The sequence below is a fragment of the Manis pentadactyla genome, chromosome 4 (assembly GCF_030020395.1).
Source record: "Manis pentadactyla isolate mManPen7 chromosome 4, mManPen7.hap1, whole genome shotgun sequence".
Classification (NCBI taxonomy): Eukaryota; Metazoa; Chordata; class Mammalia; order Pholidota; family Manidae; genus Manis; species Manis pentadactyla.
In genome coordinates this window covers 112806885-112827912 of record NC_080022.1, presented here as the reverse complement: position 1 = coordinate 112827912, position 21028 = coordinate 112806885, and the positions used below count along the sequence as shown (strand labels likewise).

The 21028-nt window shown below is 37.2% G+C and overlaps 1 protein-coding gene across 1 annotated transcript in view; it reads right to left on the bottom strand.

Moving 5' to 3' along the window:
- SNX27 (sorting nexin 27) overlaps positions 1–21028 on the bottom strand; it is a 92132-nt gene that overhangs the window by 56666 nt on the left and 14438 nt on the right. The window lies entirely within an intron of this gene.

Here is a 21028-nt window from a genome sequence, read left to right as displayed (position 1 = left end):
TGTGGTTAAGGAGAAAAAATGGAAACAGGTGAGAGGACCTATTCTTCCTCTATTCTAGAGCCCCCCACACAGCTTTAGGAAAACACAGGGGAAAGGAGGGTGAAGCTGAGGAGGAAACAAAGCTTTAAAGGTAAACAGTCCAATTTCCTCATTCTAACTCTGCACGTATACAATACAAGCAGAGGCTTCTAACAACCCTATTATTCAAACTGAACTTTGTCCTTTCGAAACCTCCTGAGAATTCTGTTAAATTATTTCACAAAACACATTCCTTTAATTTGCAAAGACTCAAAAAGTATGTCTTAGGATAATTCTCCTACATTGACATCTGATGTCTTCCCCTATCTTCAAATTAGTCAACTCAATTTTCCTTTATACCAAGTTTCATCATTGTGGGAGTTAAATGGTATATATCTTTACACACACTTGTTTCTTCCATCATTGTATTTTTAAAAAGGCAAGGAGATAAACTCTCTTATAAAGTTTCATTATCTGATCCAACTTCATTCTCCCTATCACTTCAATTTATCTCTTTGAAGTCTATCCACTTTTTTCTGCTCTGTGCTGTCTTGCTTAAAAACGTACCTCTAAGGTTATTTAGTAAATCAACATACTCATTCTTCCTGCTTCATTGTGTATAAAAAGGCTGAAACTACGAAAAGTACAAGGTTTGGAAAAACAATAACTGTCAAGAAAGATGCTGAGTTGCACAAAACTCTGCAGCAAACCAAACTACCTTCCCAGAATGCTGACCCTGCCCCTTGTCTCAGCAAAAACCACTAAGCAGCTAGCTGACCTGGAGGTTTCCCATGGCTATCACAAGAGAGTTAAATACACATCTGGCCTCTAGTCAATTTGATAAAAGCTTATCTGCTCTTTAGAGTTAAGCGCTTTTTCAGTTGTTTCAAACCATTAGGGTTTTGCCTTCCTGAAAATGATGCTAAGTTTATTAACAAAACTTTCCACAAACTTTTCAGTCACTGGAATTATCTCTGTCAGACTCTGGTAATTAAAACATCCATTTCTATAAACAGAACAGGCAGAAAAATACCCAGCTAAGCCCCCTTCCTTATTTTGGGTTTAACAATACAGCCCCTAAATTCAGCACTCTTGACATTTTACAACCTCAAGTCTAACTTAATACACAAAAATTCAGTAATTTAACAATTGGCTAGCTGTAGAAGAAAAAAGAGCCCCTTCCACTAATGGAAATTTGGGCTTTAAAAATTCACATCAGGTCAGCTAGTGATTAGAAAAAAATGGTCAACTCTGTGATCACAGAGTAGGGTGGTAAGACAGAAGGAAAATGGGCTTTGGAGCTAGATCCACATGGGTTCAAATCCTGACGCTGCCCCTTAGTATCAGAACTGGTCTTGGTCAAGTTACTTAACCTCTTGGAGTGGCTTTCGACCTCTGTAACATGGGGACAGTAAGTCCTTAACAAGGCTGTTGTGTAATAAATGTAATAAAACATGTAACTTGCCAAAAGCAATGCCTGAACACTCACATCCGAAAGTATAAGGAAAGAAGCTGGTTGGTTATGATAAACTTTTTGGTTAAAGAAGAAATGGAAACCTAAAGTTGGGGGTTGGCAAGGGATTTCATCTAAATCTTTGGCCATATTACTAGTCTGAGAAAATGTTTTGCTGGTAGAAGAAATAAAATTGAAAAAGCAAAAGTCACAAGTCAACATCCATGTTTTTCATCTATCCTAAGAGGAATCTTAGCTTATCAGGAATATCCTGGCTAATATTTTTTAACAACGTGGGGAAAACTAACACTAGAGACTAAATAAAACATCCTGGATACCAAAGCAAGATTTCTATGTTACACAGTAAAATAAATGTTGTGAGATACACATTTGTGAAAAAGGTTTAAGAACTGATATTCAAATTTCACTTTTCAGCTCCCTACTTTTTTTCCCCTCCCAGATTTGTAATCTGGGTACTCTGTCAATAGGCTTGGGATCAGTAAAAACCTGTAGAATTTCCATGTAAAATTGTCTTTGTGTGCAAACATGCAACAGCTCCAAAAAGGAGTATATAATCAGAAAGGTTAAGAACTATGTGCTTTCAATGCACACTTCCACCCATTCAGTTTTCAAGTTAGAATACACTGCTCCTTAGGGACTCACAGAAACAAACCCTGAAAACTGTCAGAGAAACTTAAGTGAGGCTTACTCCAAGATCAGCCAGGGAGCAAGGGAGCTTGCTTATTAGGTTTGACTTCTTTACTAGTAAAACCAAGCTTCAAACTGGCTATCAGCCAAAAGTCTCAAAAAAACCCAAGAAAGAACTACCAGTGTCACATCCTAAACATACTTGCTAATATTTATTTGGTTCAACTATAGAAGGGAAGCTATACTTTCCACAAAATATATACAAAAGCATACACTTTTTAAAATACAAAGCTGGCAATTCCTTTATTCTTCAGAAAAAAATGAAGTCAATAAAAACCCCAGGAAGTCTGATTTTAAAAAGGGCCCTCCATCCTCAAGAATTAAGAGGCCTTTGTTAGGCAGGAAAATAGATACAAACGGGGTGGAAAAGAGAAAAAGACCCAAAATTAATCAATTAAAGCTCAAAAAGCTAAGAGCAACTTGGCCTGGAATGTTTATTTCCCAGGTACAGGTAGGTACCAGCACAGCCCATGTCTTTATTGTGTTAATCATGCAGGTCCAGCTTACTTTTTTTACCTTTACCTATATGCTATTTTCTTCTCCTTCAGGCCCTAATTAAGTAGTTTATAACCTGGACAACTAATTTAGCATGCAGACCCAGCCGTAAACAACACAGTAAAAGGGAAGAAGGATTAGATCTTAAAGATTGTATTTTAATACCCAGGAAGTTAGTTAAAAATGTAAGATTCTTAACTTACTCTTTAGCAAACAGACAATAACTCAGTCCACCTTAGGGGCTGGGCAAGCAAGCTGTTTGATACGCTCCCAGACCAAGACGCCGGGATCCCAGGGAGAAATCAGAGCAGGAACTTCCTTGTGTTAAGTTAGTTCTAAGTATTCAGGGACCACTTAACAAGTCTGCACCCCCAGCCCTTAGTCACATTCGTAAAGAATCCTTAAAAGGGGGAGCCCCCGGCCTTTCAGGGGGCGCTCCTCTCTCTGGAGTCGTCCGCACTTTCTAAGTGCATAACATTTTAACTTTAAACTCTCTCTTTTCAACCTTTCAGGGGGTGCTCCTCTCTCTGGGGTCCCCGCACTTTCTAGGTGCGTATCCTTGTAATCTTTTCCCAACCTTTCAGGGACGCCTCTTCTCTGGGGCAGCTCACACTCCCCTTTCTCCAAGTGTGCTCCTTTTGCCTTAAATAAACTTCTCACTTAGACGCCTAGTCTCTGTGCCTTTCCAGTAGTGTTTTATTACTTCGCTTTGTCATTCTAATCCTCCGAATTCTGGCTTTAACCTTCACTCTCCTATCTCAGATAAGTAAGGAGGGGCTGCTGAGAGCTCACACCTGGGCTTGCAAATTACTGTCGCCTGGGTGACTGGGAACTGTAGCTTACAGTCATGCTCTTTAGTAACTCGCCTGAAGTCTCCCTTCTTTACCTATAGGAAGTTCGCAGAACAGAATCTCACTCCATCCAATGCTCTGCGGCTCCCCCAAAGCCTGGAGGTGGTAGGCACTCAGATCCCACGCCATGCAGATCCAAGCAGATGCTGGACGCCAGGTGACCCTGGCTTAAGGAGTTGGCAGGGGTCGTGCCCCATTGCTGAGTAGCTGGTTCAATGAACTTCCTTTATTAGTCTATTCTGTCATTCCCTAACACTCTTACTTTAATGAATTCCTTCCTCACTTTGTCCTCTGACTTCCCTGCTGTCACCGAACCAAACTCTCCCTAACACCTTCACAGTCATAAAAATGTGTACATGGCATCCTCTTTTCCACAAGAATGCTACTATACCAGGCTCAAATTAGGTGTAGCCCGATTTGGGCAATTCTGAAGAAATAAGGGAATTCGCACTATAAATTCTGCAATAAAGGAAACTTTCAGCAGTATAAATTTGGCTTGAAGCATAGGTTTTAAGTCAGACAGACAGGTTTGAATACCAATTGTGCCATTTAACATGAGACATTATTCAATCTCACTAAGCCTCAATTTTATAATCCATATAAAATGGGGCTAGTAATATCTATAGCTAAAGTTGAGATATGCAGTATGACACTCTCTTGTGATTCTGGGTTTGGCAGCAAGACAGCTCCCAGTCAACCACAAAATCATGAAGGTAAACAACCAATACACTTTCAACCATCTGTACCCCATACAACCATTCTGCTTACTTTTTGGTACAGTATTCAATAAATTGCATGAGATATTTAACATTTTACTATAAAATAGGCTTTGTGTTAGATGATTTTGCCCAACTGTATAGGCTAATCTAAGTTTTCTGAGCAAATTAAGGTAGGTAAGTAAGCTATGATGTTCTGTAGATTAAGTGTATTAAAAGCATTTTCAACTTACTATGGGTTTAACCCCACTGTAAGTCCAGGAAGATCTGTATAATAAAAGCTGTATATGGATGGAAATATAATAGAGCCCATCACTACATGTAACCACAGGAAGGAACCATTCTATGTGGTAAGCAGAATATGTGACATTCAATAAAATAATTAAAGCACAATTAGACCCCCAGGAGACAGCCTGTAAAAAATACACAATAAATTCCTGTAACTGCAAGCAGTAAGATATACTTTTCAATTTTGTAGATTAAAACACAAATGGATACATTCCCACAAGAACGGTTAAAATAAAAAACTGCCAAAACCAAGTTTTTCCAAGGATGTGGAAGAAATGGATTCTCAATACACTGCTGATGAGAACATAAAGCAAAAACAATCTGGCAGTTTATCTTGATGTTAAACACATATTCACTATATGACCTAACAATTCTACTCCTAGGTATTTACCCAAGGGAAATGAAAGCACGTCCACACAAACTGTAGCTGAATGTTCAGTGCAGGTTTATTCATAAAATTCCAAGACTGAAAATAGCCAAATGTCTATCAAAAGGTGAACAGATAAATTGTGGCATATTCATGCAATGGAGTAATAAAAAGGACTAAACTACTGAGAGTTATAACAACTTGGATGAATCTCAAAAGTACAGAGCAAAAGAAATAAGACAGAAAGGAGTCTGATTGATTTCATTCCATTTATTTGAAGTTCAGAATAGGCAAAACTATTCTATAGTGGTAGAAATCACATCAGTGTTTCTCTTATTGGAGGATGTGGGGGAAGCGGGGCAAGGGGAAGAGGATAAGTATTGAAAGCAAAGGAACACAAGGAAGTATTCTGAAGTGACAGAAGTGTTCTACAGCTTAACTGGGATTGTGGTTAAATGGGTCTATACTTTTGTCAAAAGTCAAACTCTACACTAAAATGTGTGCATTTAACTATATATAAATTAAACCTCAATAAAGTTTTATTTAAAAATGAAAATTACATAATATCCTCGTTTATAAATATGAAATAGTAGTCTTTCAACAGACTGAAACATAACCCACTTTTACTATTAGATTACTCTGAATTTTTTGCTGTTAACAATGTTGTAATGAAGATCCTAGCATATGAATCTGTACACATATCTGCAGCATGAAACTACTTAATGGGTAAAACACATCCTTTTTTCTTTACCTGCCTTTTCTTCATGGAAAATAAGCCAAACTGTCAATACTTACAAGTCTCACAAGCCTATTTCATGGAACAAATGAAGAGAAAATTTAAGTCAGAGCTAGTTTACCCCTACAACTACTTTAGTTTTTGTCCTAATCTCCTATAAACAACAGGACACACATTTATTTCAAGCCTAGTATAACCAAGAACCTCAGCCACCAATGATTATTCTAAAGTTGAGCCAAAACCAACAGCATCTCTCTCAAGTGTATTAAAGCTAAATCTGAGAGACAAAAGTCAAATTCACTAACACTGTATTACAAATATCTCAGATTTTTTAGGAGTCCTAGATTCCTCTTGTTAGATTTTTAAGCATTCAAGACTGTAAAGCATTTTCTTCTGACAGTATCTGAAAAAGGATTTGTTCAGCCAAATTTCTATTAGGGAACCTTTAAGGACATCGAAGTACCTTAAGCAAATGGACCATACAATTCTTAAAAATATTTATGAAGACTATATGCAAAAATAGAAAAATCCTTAAGTTAAGTGCAAAAAACAGACTAAAAACTGTTTTTTTGGGGGGGAAGTTGCATTTAAATATTAAAATATTGTCCACTGTGATTATGAGCATGTAAAATATTTTTGCCCATTTAAAAAGATATAATATATAAAGTATGAAAATAGTTGAGTTAGGATGACTGGAACTAAGGGTAATTTTTTAAATTTAACATAGTTGTTATATCTTTTCAATTACACAAAGGTTTTTTTTACACTCTTCTGAAGGTTTCACATGAAAAAACGATGTGATTATTACTACATTAATTAAACAATTAACACAAAGCTTTTTAAACAATCCCCTTACCTTCTCCACAATCTATTTTCTTGGAAATCGGTTGAAGACTTCACAAGTCAGAGAAAACAGATGCCTGACACATTAGGAGAGAGACACTTCTTTTGACTTTTCACTGGTTCGTTGTCCAGTAGTTGGATACAGCTACACTAGGCACTAGATTACAAAACAAGAACTACTCTATTGAAATGGGAAAATTGTCCTTTCTAATTCTGCAGTTAAATCATCTGACTAGCTTAGACTGACTCCTTTTCATTATTTCTTAGGCAAACAATCAAGTCAGAGAATATTTTCATTGACTAATTGTTTTCTCAATTGTGCTGTACTTTTGCCCTTCTTGAGCTAAGATATTCAAATATACCTAAGCATGAACATAGCCAAAAGAAATGAAGCTTGAATGTGTCTGCACAAAATAACTATTCTGATAAAAACAAAACAAAATGAACAAAATAGCAGTAGTTTCACAGACACTAAGAAGTGACTGGTGGTTACCATGAGGGAGGGGTTGGGGTGGGTGGGTAGGAAGGGTGAGGAGGATAAAGGGGCAAAGAATTTTGATAAAAATTCTCAATCATAATATAAGTTGGTCATGGGGATAGTGAGGATTTAATAATATAGGTGACTAATGAACCATTGGGTTGTATACTTGAAACCAATATAAGATTGTATATTAACAATACCTCAATAAAAAAAAATTACTATTTCAGACCACTAAATGTCAAGTACTTTTTGGAATTCTGTTTCAAAAACATTTTGCATCTTATGTTTTAGAACACCTAATTTATTAGTAGAATAAGAGAAGTACAACTAGAGAAAGTAAATGGCCAAAGGTTTCTAAAATGCTTGAGCTTTTTCTAAAGGGCAAGAATTTTACAGTGGCATATAGAGCACTCAAGTATTTGTTGGAAAAAAGACTGAATATCCTTGAACACACAAAAAGTTAGATGCAAACATATTCACTATTATTTAGGTTGTTTCCAAATTTCTGTTCTTATAAGAAGTCAACAATAGAGGGATAAGTGGTCAAGAAAATTATAGCACAATTTGATTAACTACAAAGAAATCATTTAAAATTATAGAGATGAAAATAATCTAGGAACATATCTGAGCCAATGTTAAGTTAAAAAGCGGATTCTAAAAATACAATTGTTAAAAGATAACAAGGGAAAATATCTAGGTGATATAGGGTACAGCAATTTGATTTTAGATACAATAAAAACACATTCCATGAAAGAGAAAATTACTAAGTTGAACTGTATTAAAATGAAAAACTTCTGATCTGTCAAAGACATTATTAAGAGCATGAAAATACAAGCCATAGATTTGGAGAAAATACTTGGAAAACACACATTTGATAAAGGTTTTAGATTCACAATATACAAAGAACTCTTAAAATTCAACAAGCAAACAACCCAAACAAAAGATCTGGACACTTCACCAAAGATATATAGATGGCAAATGAGCATATGAAAAGTTTCTCAACATCATTTATCATTAGAGAACTGGAAATCAAAACAGATACCACCAAACACCTATTTGAATGGTTAAAATTAAAAAAAACTGGTAATACCAAATGCTGGTGAAGATGTGTAGCAAGATTCTTCCCATCATGGGAACACAAAATGGTATAGCCATGACGGAAGACAGTTTGAAAGTTTCTTAAAAAGCTAAACATAGTCTTACCATAAGATCCAGGAATCACACTCCCAAGTATTTACCCAATCGAGTTGGAAACATTCACACAAAAACCTGCCCACAAATGTTTACACCAGCTTTGTTCATAACTGCCCAAACCTGGAAACAACCAAGTTGTCCTTTATAAGTGAATGCATAAACAAAACTGTGGTACATCCAGACAATGGAATATTATTCAGCTATTTTTAAAACTGAGCTATCAAGTAACAAAAAGACAAGGGGGAAACAACTGCGTATTGCTAAAGGAAAGAAGCCAAACTAAAATGACTACATACTGTATGATTTCAATTGTATGACATTCTGGAAAAGGAAAAGATCACCATTTTGCCAGAGCCCTGGAGGGAGGAGAGGGATGAATTCAATGAAGCACAGAGGATTTTTTTTTCCATATTCTCTCACACTGTAGATTACCTCTTTTATTTTTTTCCATTTGGGTATCATTAATATACAATCACATGAGCAACACTATGGTTATTAGATTCCCCCCATTATCAAGACCCCCCCCACATACCCCATTACAGTCACTGTTCATCAGCGTAGTAAGATGCTATAGAGTCACTACTTGTCTTCTCTGTGCTGTACTGCCTTCCCTGTGTCCTCTTGCTATATTATGTGTGCTAATCATAATGCCCCTTATTCCCCTTCTCCCTCCCTTCCCACCCGCCCCCCCACCCAGTCCCTTTTCCTTTGGTAACTCTTAGTCCATTCTTGGGTTCTGTGAGTCTGCTGCTGTTTTGTTCCTTCAGTTTTTGCTTTGTTCTTATGCTCCACAGATGAGTGAAATCATTTGGTACTTGTCTTTCTCTGCCTGGCTTATTTCACTGAGGACAATACCCTTTAGCTCCATCTACGTTGTTGCAAATGATAGGATTTCTTTTCTTTTTATGGCTGAATAATATTCCACTGCATATATGTACCACATCTTCTTTATCCATTCATCTACTGATAGACATTTAGGTTGCCTCCATTTCTTGGCTACTGTAAATAGTGCTGCGATAGCAGACTCACAGAACCCAAGAATGGACTTACAGTTACCAAAGGGAAAGGGACTGGGGAGAGCAGGTGGGAAGGGAGGGAGAAGGGGAATAAGGGGTATTATAATTAGCACACATAATGTTGGGTGGAACACGGAGAAGGCAGTACAGCACAGAGAAGACAAGTAGTGACTCTAGCATCTTACTACACTGATGGACAGTGACTGTAATGGGGTATGTGGTGGGGACTTGATAATGGAGGGAATCTAGTAACCACAATGTTGCTCATGTAATCATATATTAATGATATCAAAAAAGAAACCTACCTAAAAAAAAAAATAGTGCTGCGATAAACATAGCGGTGCATGTGTCTTTTTCAAACTGAGCTCCTGCATTCTTACAGTAAATTCCTAGGAGTGTAATTCCTGGGTCAAATGGTATTCTATTTTTAGTTTTTTGAGGAACCTCCATATTGCTTTCCACAATGGTTGAACCAGCTTATATTCCCACCAGCAGTGTAGAAGGGTTCCCCATTCTCCACATCCTCACCAGCATCTGTTGTTCCTAGTCTTTTCTATGATGGCCAACGTAAGTGGTGTGAGGTGATATCTCATTGTGGTTTTAATTTGCATTTCCCTGATAATTAGTGATGTAGAGCACCTTTTCATGTGCCTGTTGGCCATCTGAATTTCTTCTTTGGAGAAGAGTCTCTTCAGATCCTCTGCCCATTATTTAAATGGAATATTTGCTTTTTGGGTGTTGAGGCGTGTGAGTTCTTTATATATTTTGGATGTTAACCCCTTGCCAAATATGTCATTTACAAATATATTCTCCCATACTGTAGGATGCCTTTTTGTTCTGCTGATGGTGTCCTTTGCTGTACAGAAGCTTTTTAGCATGATGTAGTCCCATTTGTTTTTTTATTTTGTTTCCCTTGCTTGAGGAGATGTGTTCAGGAAAAAGTTGCTCATGTTTATATTCAAGAGATTTTTGCCAATGTTTTCTTCTAAGAGTTTTATTGTTTCATGAATTACATTCAGGTCTTTGATCCATTTTGGTTTACTTTTATGTGTGGGGTTAGACAATAATCCAGTTTCATTCTCTTGCATGAAGCTGTCCAGTTTTGCCAACACCAGAGCACAGGGGATTTTTTAGGGCAATGAAACTATTGTGTATGATACTATAATGGTGCATACATGACATAATGTATTTGTGAAAACCTACAGAACTTAACAACACAAAGAGTAAACTTTAAAGAAATTTTTAAAAAAATTACTAGGTTGGGGTATCCCAGACTGTGACATGAGAATCTAACTAATCTAATTAATATATGCTAAGATAAAGTATTTCAAATGTATTTCAAACATCTGACTGAAAGACAGAGGGAGAAAAGAAAAGACCTAAGTAACTGGAAATGAATGAATTTAAGACAAAAGTACAGAAGGGACTGCATATAAATACTGTATTCTAATCAATAGTTTCCCACAGGGGTACAGGTTAAGAATTCCAATATTGCTATACATATATATGGGAACTGAACAATTAAGTATATGAATAGTCAATGTAGAGAGCAAGGTTTTTCACTATTGGAGTAGAAATGTACAGATCAACAAGGGGAGGGGGACAAAAGATCCATATGGTAATGGAGTAAAGTTAGAGATATCAGGAAGAATTCATGTTTAACTTTATAATACAGATGGTTGCATACAGAAATATGTACATACACCAGAGTTAATATACACACATATATGTGTTCTGTCAGCTGAAAGGGCCAGAAAGAAACTACACCCGAGAAGCAATGACCACGCTTACGCACCCAGATCTTCATTCTAGTACCATTCCCTAATAAAAAGAACAAGGGCACCTTGAAGAAACAGCTGATTATAGGGCTGGGGTAAGAAATACACAAGATGCAGAAGGAGGGATATAATAAAGATCAGACAAGAAATAAATAAATTGAGAAGAATAAAATAATAGAAAAAATTAATGAAACCAGGAGCTAGTTCTTTGAGAAAATAAAATAGATAAACCCCTAGCCAGACTTATTAACAAAAAAAGAGAATCTACACACATAAACAGAATCAGAAATGAGAAAGGAAAAATCACTACAGACACCACAGAAATACAAAGAATTATCAGAGAATACTATGAAAATCTATATGCTAACAAACTGAATAACCTAGAAGAAATGGACAACTTCCTAGAAAAATACAACCTTCCAAGACTGACCAAGGAAGAAACAAAAAATCTAAATACACCAATTACCAGCAAAGAAATTGAATCAGTAATCAAAAAACTACCCCAAAACAAAAATCCCGGAACAGATTCACCGCTGAATTTTATCAGACATTTAGATAAGACATACTACCCATTCTCCTTAAAGTTTTCCAAAAATAGAAGAGGAAGAAATACTTCCAAACTCATTCTATGAAGCCAGTGTCACTATAACAAAAAAAACAGGCAAAGACCCCACAAAAAAAGGAAATTACAGATCAATAGCCCTGATCAACACAGATGCAAAAATATGCAACAAAATATTAGCAAACCAAATTCAAAAATACATCAAGAGGATCATACATCATAAAATGGGATTCATCTCAGAGATGCAAGGATGATACAACATTCGAAAATCCATCAACATCATCCGCCACATCAACAAAAAGAAGGACAGAAACCACATGATCATCTCCATAGATGCTGAAAAAGCATTCAATGAAATTCAACAGCCATTCATGATAAAAACTCTCAACAAAATGGGTATAGAGGGCAAGTACCTCAACATAATAAATGCCATATATGACAAAACCACAGCCAACATTATACGTAACAGTGAGAAGCTGAAAGCTTTTCCCCTAAGATCAGGAAAAGACAAGGATGCCCACTCTCTCCACTTTTATTCAACATAGTTCTGGAGGTCCTAGCCATGGCAATCAGACAACACAAAGAAATAAAAGGAATCTAGATTGGTAAGGAGGAACTGGAACTGTCACTATTTCCAAATGACGTGATATTGTACGTAACAAACCCTAAAGACTCCACTCCAAAACAACTAGGTCTAATATCTGAATTCAGCAAAGTTGCAGGACACAAAATTAATACACAGAAATCTGTTGCATTCCTATACACTAACGATGAACTAGCAGAAAGAGAAATCAGGAAAACATTTCCATTCACAATTGCATCAAAAAGAATAAAATACCTCAGAATAAACCTAACGAAGGAAGTGAAAGACCTATACCCTGAAAACTACAAGACACTCTTAAGAGAAATTAAAGAGTACACTAAGAAAAGGAAATTCATCCCATGCTCTTGGGTAGTAACAATTAATACTGTCGAAATGGCCATCCTGCCTAAAGCAATCCACAGATTCAATGCAATCCCTATCAAAATACCAACAGCATTCTTCAATAAACTACAGCAAATAGTTCTAAAATTCATATGGAATCACAAAAGACCCCAAATAGCCAAAGCAATCCTGAGAAGGAAGAATAAGCCAGGGGGATCTCGCTTCCTAATTTCAACCTCTACTACAAAGCCACAGTAATCAAGACAATTGGTACTCATATAAGAACAGACCCATAGACCAGTGGAACAGAATAAAGAGCCCAGATATTAAGCCAAGCATATATGGTCAATTAACATACAATAAATGAGCCATGGATATACAATGGGGAAATGACAGCCTCTTCAACAGCTCGTGCTGGCAAAACTGGACAGCTACATGTAAGAAAATGAAACTGGATTGTCTAACCCCATACACAAAAGTAAACTCAAAATGGATCTAAGACCTGAATCTAAGTCATGAAACCATAAAACTCTTAGAAGAAAACACAGGCAAAACTCTCTTGAATATAAACACAAACAACTTCATGAACATATCGCCACGGGCAAGGGAAACAAAAGCAAAATGAACAAGTGGGATTATGTCAAACTAAAAAGCTTCTGTACAGCAAAGGACACCATCTGTAGAACAAAAAGGCATCCTACAGTATGGAAGAACATATTCATAAATGATATATTCAATAAGGGGTTGACATCCAAAATATACAAAAAGCTTATGCACCTCAACAAACAAAAGGCAAATAATCCAATTAAAAAATGGGCAGAGGAGCCGAACAGACACTTCTCCAAAGAAATTCAGATGGCCAACAGGCACAAAGAAAGATGCTCCACATCCTTATCATCAGAGAAATGCAAATTAAAATCACAATGAGATATCACCTCACACCAGTTAGGATGGCCACCATCCAAAAGACATACAACAAATGTTGGTGGGGATGTGGAGAAGGGGGAACCCTCCTACACTGCTGGTGGGAATGTAAATTAGTTCAACCATTGTGGAAAGCAGTACGGAGGTTCCTCAAAAAACTAAAAATAGAAATACCATTTGACCCAGAAATTCCACTCCTAGGAATTTTCCCTAAGAATGCAAGAGCTCAGTTTGAAAAAGACATATGCACCCCTATGTTTATCACAGCACTATTTAAGAGCCAAGAAATAGAAGCAACCTAAGCATCCATCAGTAGATGGATAAAGATGATGTGGTACATATACACAATGGAATATTATATGGCCATAAGAAGAAAACAAATCCTACAATTTGCAACAACTTGGATGGAACTAGAGGGTATTATGCTCAGTGAAATAAGCCAGGCGGAGAAAGACAAGTACCAAATGATTTCACTCATCTGTGGAGTATAAGAACAAAGCAAAAACTGAAGGAACAAAACAACAGCAGACTCACAGAACCTAGGAATGGACTAACAGTTACCAAAGGGGACTGGGGAGGGAGAAAGGGAAGAAAGGGCATTACGATTAGCACACATAATGGGGGGTAGGGGGCACCTGGAGGGCAGTATAGCACAGAGAAGACAAGTAGTGGTTCTACAGCATCTTAGTACACTGATGGACAGTGACTGTAATGGGGTATGTGGTGGGGACTTGATAATGGGGAGAATCTAGTAACCACAATGTAGCTCATGTAATTGTATATTAATGATAACAAAATTAAAAAAAAAAAGGAAAAGAAAAGTAATACACAAGATGAGCCTAGAGATTTTTGTAGTGCCAGAAAGTAAAGAAGTACTTCAAACCGAAACACACATTGATGAGGGTATGGCAAAAGGGCCCTGTAGCCCAGTGAAAGAGCTACTAATGGCCAAAGCTGAAACAACTGGAGCAACAAAATAAAGTAGTAGTATTGGATATATAATGCAAAGTATAAAATAAATATCCATGAGCCACACTGATGTAAATAAATGACTAAATTAATACAGGGAAGAGAAGAGATATTCTTCTCCTATACAGAAAAATTCCAAATAAATTAAACGGTTACTATACTCTATAGGAGGGGGACATAACTCCGCTCTCCTTAACCATGGGCTGCACCAGTGACTCCTAGCCAAAGGACACAGTATGGAAAGGGGAAGAGGATGAGGAGAATAACTTTACAGTAGAGAAACCTGACAAACACTACTTTGACAGGATGATCAAGGTCAACAGCAACAGTCATAAATCATGATGACAGTATGTACCCTTGATATGAACTGATGAAAATGGTACTTTACTTCTGTTGATATTTCTCCCCCAAAAAACAAAACACCAGTCTAATTATTAAAAAAACCAAAAGAGGCAAATTCCAATAGTCAGCCATCCTGTAATACACCAGACCAATACTCAAAATTGTCAAAGTCATCAAAAACATGGAAAGGCTGAGCAACTGTCACGGCCAAAGTGAGTCTAAGGAGACATGACAACTAAACGTAATGTGGTATCCTGGAACAGAAAGATATTAGGTTAAAACTGAGGAGATCGGAATAAACTGTGGGTGTTAGTTATTAATAATGTATCAACACTGGTTCACTAATTTAATAGTAAAGATACCATATCAATGGAAGATATTTAAAACAAGAGAAGCTATATATGGCAGAAGTGGTATAGGAATATACTGGAACTCTCTATCTGTTCAATTTTTCTGTAAATCTGAAACTTCTAGGAAATAGTGTATTAACTTTAAAAAATGAGATTACAAATTGTATATGAAAGTATGATTTCAATTTCATAAAAATGCACAAATAGAGGATTAAAAATGGCAGTGTGAGAGGTGAAACAGAGGCTTCCTCCTAAAACTGCATATAATACGAAAATACAATTAATACAACTAATCCTGAGAGTGCGACAGGAAAGAGGACTGTGCCAGATTGCATACACCTGGGGAAAAGAGCAAACCTCATGGAACAGGGTAACCTACCAAAGCTGAGGCCCGGTGGGCCCAAGCCCTTCCCCCACCCCAGCTCACCCGCAGGAGGAAGAGAAACTGAGCAGGTAAGAGTGGAGGCCTGGGACTGCTGAATACCTAACTCCGGAGATCTGCTCTGGGAGCACAAACCTACATTTCATGGTGCTTTCATGATAGTCTTGTGATTATGGGGTTGGAAAGCTAAGACAGGGAGAATTCCTGGAGAGACTGAGATTCCAGCAGCTTGTGGAAAGTGGGGATCCATATCCAGCTGCTCTGGGACAAAAGCTTACATCTGTGTGCTCAGCTGACTGGTTCAGGCAGTGGAGACAGGAATAGCAGCAGGGATGCAGGAAACAGCTCTTTCCTCCCACCAGGCACCAATCCTACTCCCCTGCGACCACCAACATTGCTTCAGGGGCTAAGCAGCTCCAGAGAGTAGAGCTTCTGGACACTAGAGGGATCCATACACAAATATGAAAAGCCAAAGGTACTTGGTACAGAGTAAAATTAATATAACCCTTGAGAAAGATGACATGGACCTCATGACTCTTCCTGAAAGGGAGTTCAAAATAAAAATCATTAACATGCTAATGAAGGTAGAGAAAGATATCCAAGAACACAGAAATGAATTCCGGTTGGATATCCAATCATTGAAGAGCACAATGGAGGGTATTAAAAGCAGATTGGATACGGTGGAGGAAACGATAAATGAAATAGAAACTGGAGAAGAGGAATACAAAGAAGCTGAGGCACAGAGAGAAAAAAGGATCTCTAAGAATGAAAGAATATTGTGAGAACTGTGTGACCAATCCAAATGGAACGATATTCGCATTACAGGGGTACCAGAAGAAGAGAGAGAAAAAGGGATAGAAAGTGTCTTTGAGGAAGTAATTGCTGAAAACTTCCCTAATCTGGGAAAGGAGATAGTCTCTCAGGCCATGGAGATCCACAGATCTCCCAACACAAAGGACCCAAGGAAGACAACACCAAGACATACAGAAATTAAAATGGCCAAGATCAAGGATAAGGACAGTTAAAAGCAGCCAGAGAGAGAAATAAGATCACATACAAAGGAAAGTCCATCAGGCTAACATCAGACTTCTCAGCAGAAACCTTACAGACCAGAAGGGAGTGGCATGATGTATTTAATGCAATGAAGCAGAAGGGCCTGGAACCAAGATTACTTTATCCGGCAAGATTATCATTTAAATTTGAAGGAGGGATTAAACAATTTCCAGATAAGCAAAAGCTGAGAGAATTTAGCTCCCACAAATGATCTTTACAGTGTATTTTGGAGGGCCTGCTATAGATGGAAGTCTTCCTAAGGTTTAACAGCTCTCACCAGAGGTAATAAACCATGGTAAACAGCTAATTGCTAAGCAAATGCAAAATTAAATTAACTACCCCCAAAGTCACTCAAGGGATAAACAAAGAGTACACAATATGATACCTAATATATAAAGAATGGAGGAGGAAGAAAAAGGAGGAGAAAAGAAAAGAATCCTTAGATTGTGTTTGTAATTGCATATTATGTAAGTTAACTTAGACTCTTAGATAATAAAGAAGTTAACCTTGAACCTTTAGTAATCAACCACAAATTTAAAGTGTGCAATGGGAATAAGTACATACCTACCGATATTCACCCTAAATGTAAATAGACTGAATGCACCAATCAAAAGACATAGAGTCACTGGATGGATAAAAAAACAAGACCCATCTATATGCTGCCTACAAGAGACTCACTTTAAACCCAACGACATACACAAACTAAAAGTGAAGGGATGGAAAAAGAGAGAAAAAAGCAGGAGTTGCACAAATACTAACTGAATTAAAAGGGGAAATAGAATGCAATGCATTCATTCTAGGAGACTTCAACACTCCACTCACTCTGAAGGACAGATCAACCAGACTGAAATTAAGTAAGGACACAGACACACTGGACAACACATTAGAACAGATGGACCTAACAGACATGTACAGAACTCTACAGTCAAAAGCAGCAGAATACACATTCTTCTCAAGTGCACATGGAACATTTTCAAGAATAGATTATATACTAGGCCACAAAAAGAGCCTTGGTAAATTCAAAAAGATTGAAATTGTACCAACCAGTTTCTCAGACCACAAATATAAGAAACTAGAAATAAATTATGCAAAGAAAATGAAAAATCCCAAAAACACATGGAGGCTTCACAACATGCTCCTAAATGACCAACGGATCAATGACCAAATAAAAATAGAGATCAATATGGAGACAGATGACGACAATAATTCAACACCGCAAAATCGGTGGAATGCAGCCAAGGCCATGCCAAGAGGAAAGTAAATAGCAATACAGGCCTACCTCAGGAAAGAAGAACAATCCCATATAAGCAGTCTAAACTCACAGTTAATGAAACTAGAAAAAGAAGATCAAATGAGGCCCAAAGTCAGTAGAACGAGGGACATAATAAAGATTAGAGCAGAAATAAATAAAATAAAAAAGAATAAAACAATAGAAAGAATCAATGAAAGCAAGAGCAGGTTCTTCAAGAAAATAAATAAGATAGATAAACCCTAGCCAGACTTGTCAATAAAAAAGAAAGTCTACACACATAAACAGAATCAGAAATGAGAAAGGAAAAATCACTACGGACACCAGAGAAATACAAACGATTAATAGAGAATACAATGAAAAATTATATGCTAACAAACTGGATAACCTAGAAGAAATGGACAACTTTCTAGAAAAATACAACCTTCCAAGGCTGAACAAGGAAGAAACAGAAAATCTGAACAGACCAATTACCACCAACGAAACTGAACTGGTAATCAAAAAATTACCTAAGAACAAAACACCTGGACCAGATGGCTTCACCACTGAATTTTATCAAACATTTAGTGAAGACCTAATACCCTTCATCCTTAAAGTTTTCCAGAGAGTAGAAGAGGGAATACTTCCAAACTCGTTCTATGAGGCCAGCATCACTTTAATACCAAAACCAGGCAAAAACACCACAAAAAAAGAAAATTACAGACCAATATCCCTGAATGAACATAGATGCAAAAATACTCAATAAAATATAAGCAAACTGAATTCAAAAATACATCAAAAACACTGTTACCAAGTAGGATTTATTCCAGGGATGCAAGGATGGGACAACATTCGAAAATCCATCATCATCATCCACCACATCAACAAAAAGAAAGACAAAAACCACATGATCATCTCCATAGATGCTGAAAAAGCATTTGACAAAATTCAACATCCATTCATGATAAAAAATCTCAACAAAATGGGTATAGATGGCAAGTACCTCAACATAATAAAGGCCATATAAGACAAACCCATAGCCAACATCATACTTAACAGCAAGAAGCTGAAAGCTTTTCCTTTAAGATTGGGAACAAGACAAGGATGCCCACTTTCCCCACTTCTTTTCAACATAGTACTGGTGGTCCTAGCCATGGCAATCAGACAACACAAAGAAATAAAAGGCATCCAGATTGGCAAGGAAGAAGTTAAACTGTCCCTGTTTGCAGATGACATGATATTGTACATAAAAAACTCAAAAGAATCCACTCCAAAACTACCAGATCTAGTATCTGAATTCAGCAAAGTTGCAGGATACAAAATTAATACACACAGAAATCTGTGGCATTCCTATACACTAACAATGAACTAGCAGAGAATGAAATCAGGAAAACAATATCATTCACAGTTGCATCAAAAAGAATAAAATACCTAGGAATAAACCTAACCAAGGAAGTGAAAGACCTATACCCTGAAAACTACAAGACACTCTTAAGAGAAATTAAAGAAGATACCAATAAATGGAAACTCATCCCATGCTCATGGATAGGATGAATTAATATTGTCAAAATGGCCATCCTGCCTAAAGCAATCTACAGATTTCAATGCAATTCCTATCAAAATACCAACAGCAATAGAAATACCATTTGACCCAGGAATTCTACTTCTAGGAATTTACCCTAAGAATACAGCAGCCCAGTTTGAAAAAGACACATGCACCCCTATGTTTATCACAGCACTATTTACAATAGCCAAGAAAAGGAAGCAACCTAAGTGTCCATCAGTAGATGAATGGATAAAGAAGATGTGGTACATATACACAATGGAATATTATTCAGCCATAAGAAGAAAACAAATCTTACCATTTGCTACAACATGGATGGAGCTAGAGGGTATTATGCTCAGTGAAATAAGCCAGGCAGAGAAAGACAGGTACCAAATGATTTCACTCATATGTGGAGTATAAGAACAAAGAAAAACTGAAGGAACAAAACAGCAGCAGAATCACAGAACCCAAGAATGGACTAACAGTTACCATAGGGAAAGGGACTGGGGAGGATGGGTGAGAAGGGAGGGATAAGGGTGGGGAAAAAGAAAGGAGGCATTACGATTAGCATGTATAAAGTGGGGTGGGGCACAGGGAGGGCTGTGCAACACAAAGACAAGTAGTGATTCTACAGCATCTTACTACGCTGATGGACAGTCACTGTAATGGGGTTTGTTGGGGGGGACTTGGTGAAGGGGGGTGCCTAGTAAACATAATATTCTTCATGTAATTGTACATTAATGATACCAAAAAAAAAAATACCAACAGCATTCTTCAACGAACTAGAGAAAATCATTCTAAAATTCATATGGAACCACAAAAGACCTCGAATAGCCAAAGCAATTCTGAGAAGGAAGAATAAAACTGGGGGCATTATGCTCCCTAACTTCAAGCTCTAGTGCAAAGCCACAGTAATCAAGACAGTTTGGTACTGGCACAAGAATAGACCCATAGACCAATGGAACAAACTAGAGAGCCCTGATATAAACCCAACCATATATGGTCAATTAATATACGATAAAGGTGCCATGGATATACAATGGGGAAATGACAGCCTCTTCAACAGCTGGTGTTGGAAAAACTGGACAGCTACATGCAAGAGAATGAAACTGGATTATTGTTTAACCCCATAAACAAAAGTAAGCTCGAAATGGATTAAAGACTTGAATGTAAGTCACGAAACCATAAAACTCTTAGAAAAAAACATAGGCAAACATCTTCTGAATATAATCATGAGCAACTTCTTCCTGAACGCATCTCCTCGAGCAAGGGAAACAAAAGCAAAAATGAACTCATGGGACTACATCAAACTAAAAAGTTTCTGTACAGCAAAGGACACCATCAACAGAACAAAAAGGCATCCTACAGTATGGGAGAATACATTTGTAAATGACATATCTGACAAGGGGTTAACATCCAAAATATACAAAGAACTCACATGCCTCAACAACCAAAAAGCAAATAACCCAATTAACAAATGGGCAGAGGATATGAAGAGACAGTTCTCCAAAGAAGAAATTCAGATAGCCAGCAGTCACATGAAAAGATGCTCCACATCACTAATTATCAGGGAAATGCAAATTAAAACCACAATGAGATATCACCTCACACCAGTAAGGATGGCCAGCATCGAAAAGACTAAGAACAACAAATGCTGGCGAGGATGCGGAGAAAGGGGAACCCTCCTACACTGCTGGTGGGAATGTAAGCTAGTTCAACCACTGTGGAAAGCAATATGGAGGTTCCTCAAAAAACTAAAAATAGAAATACCATTTGCCGGGAATCCCACTTCTTGGAATTTAC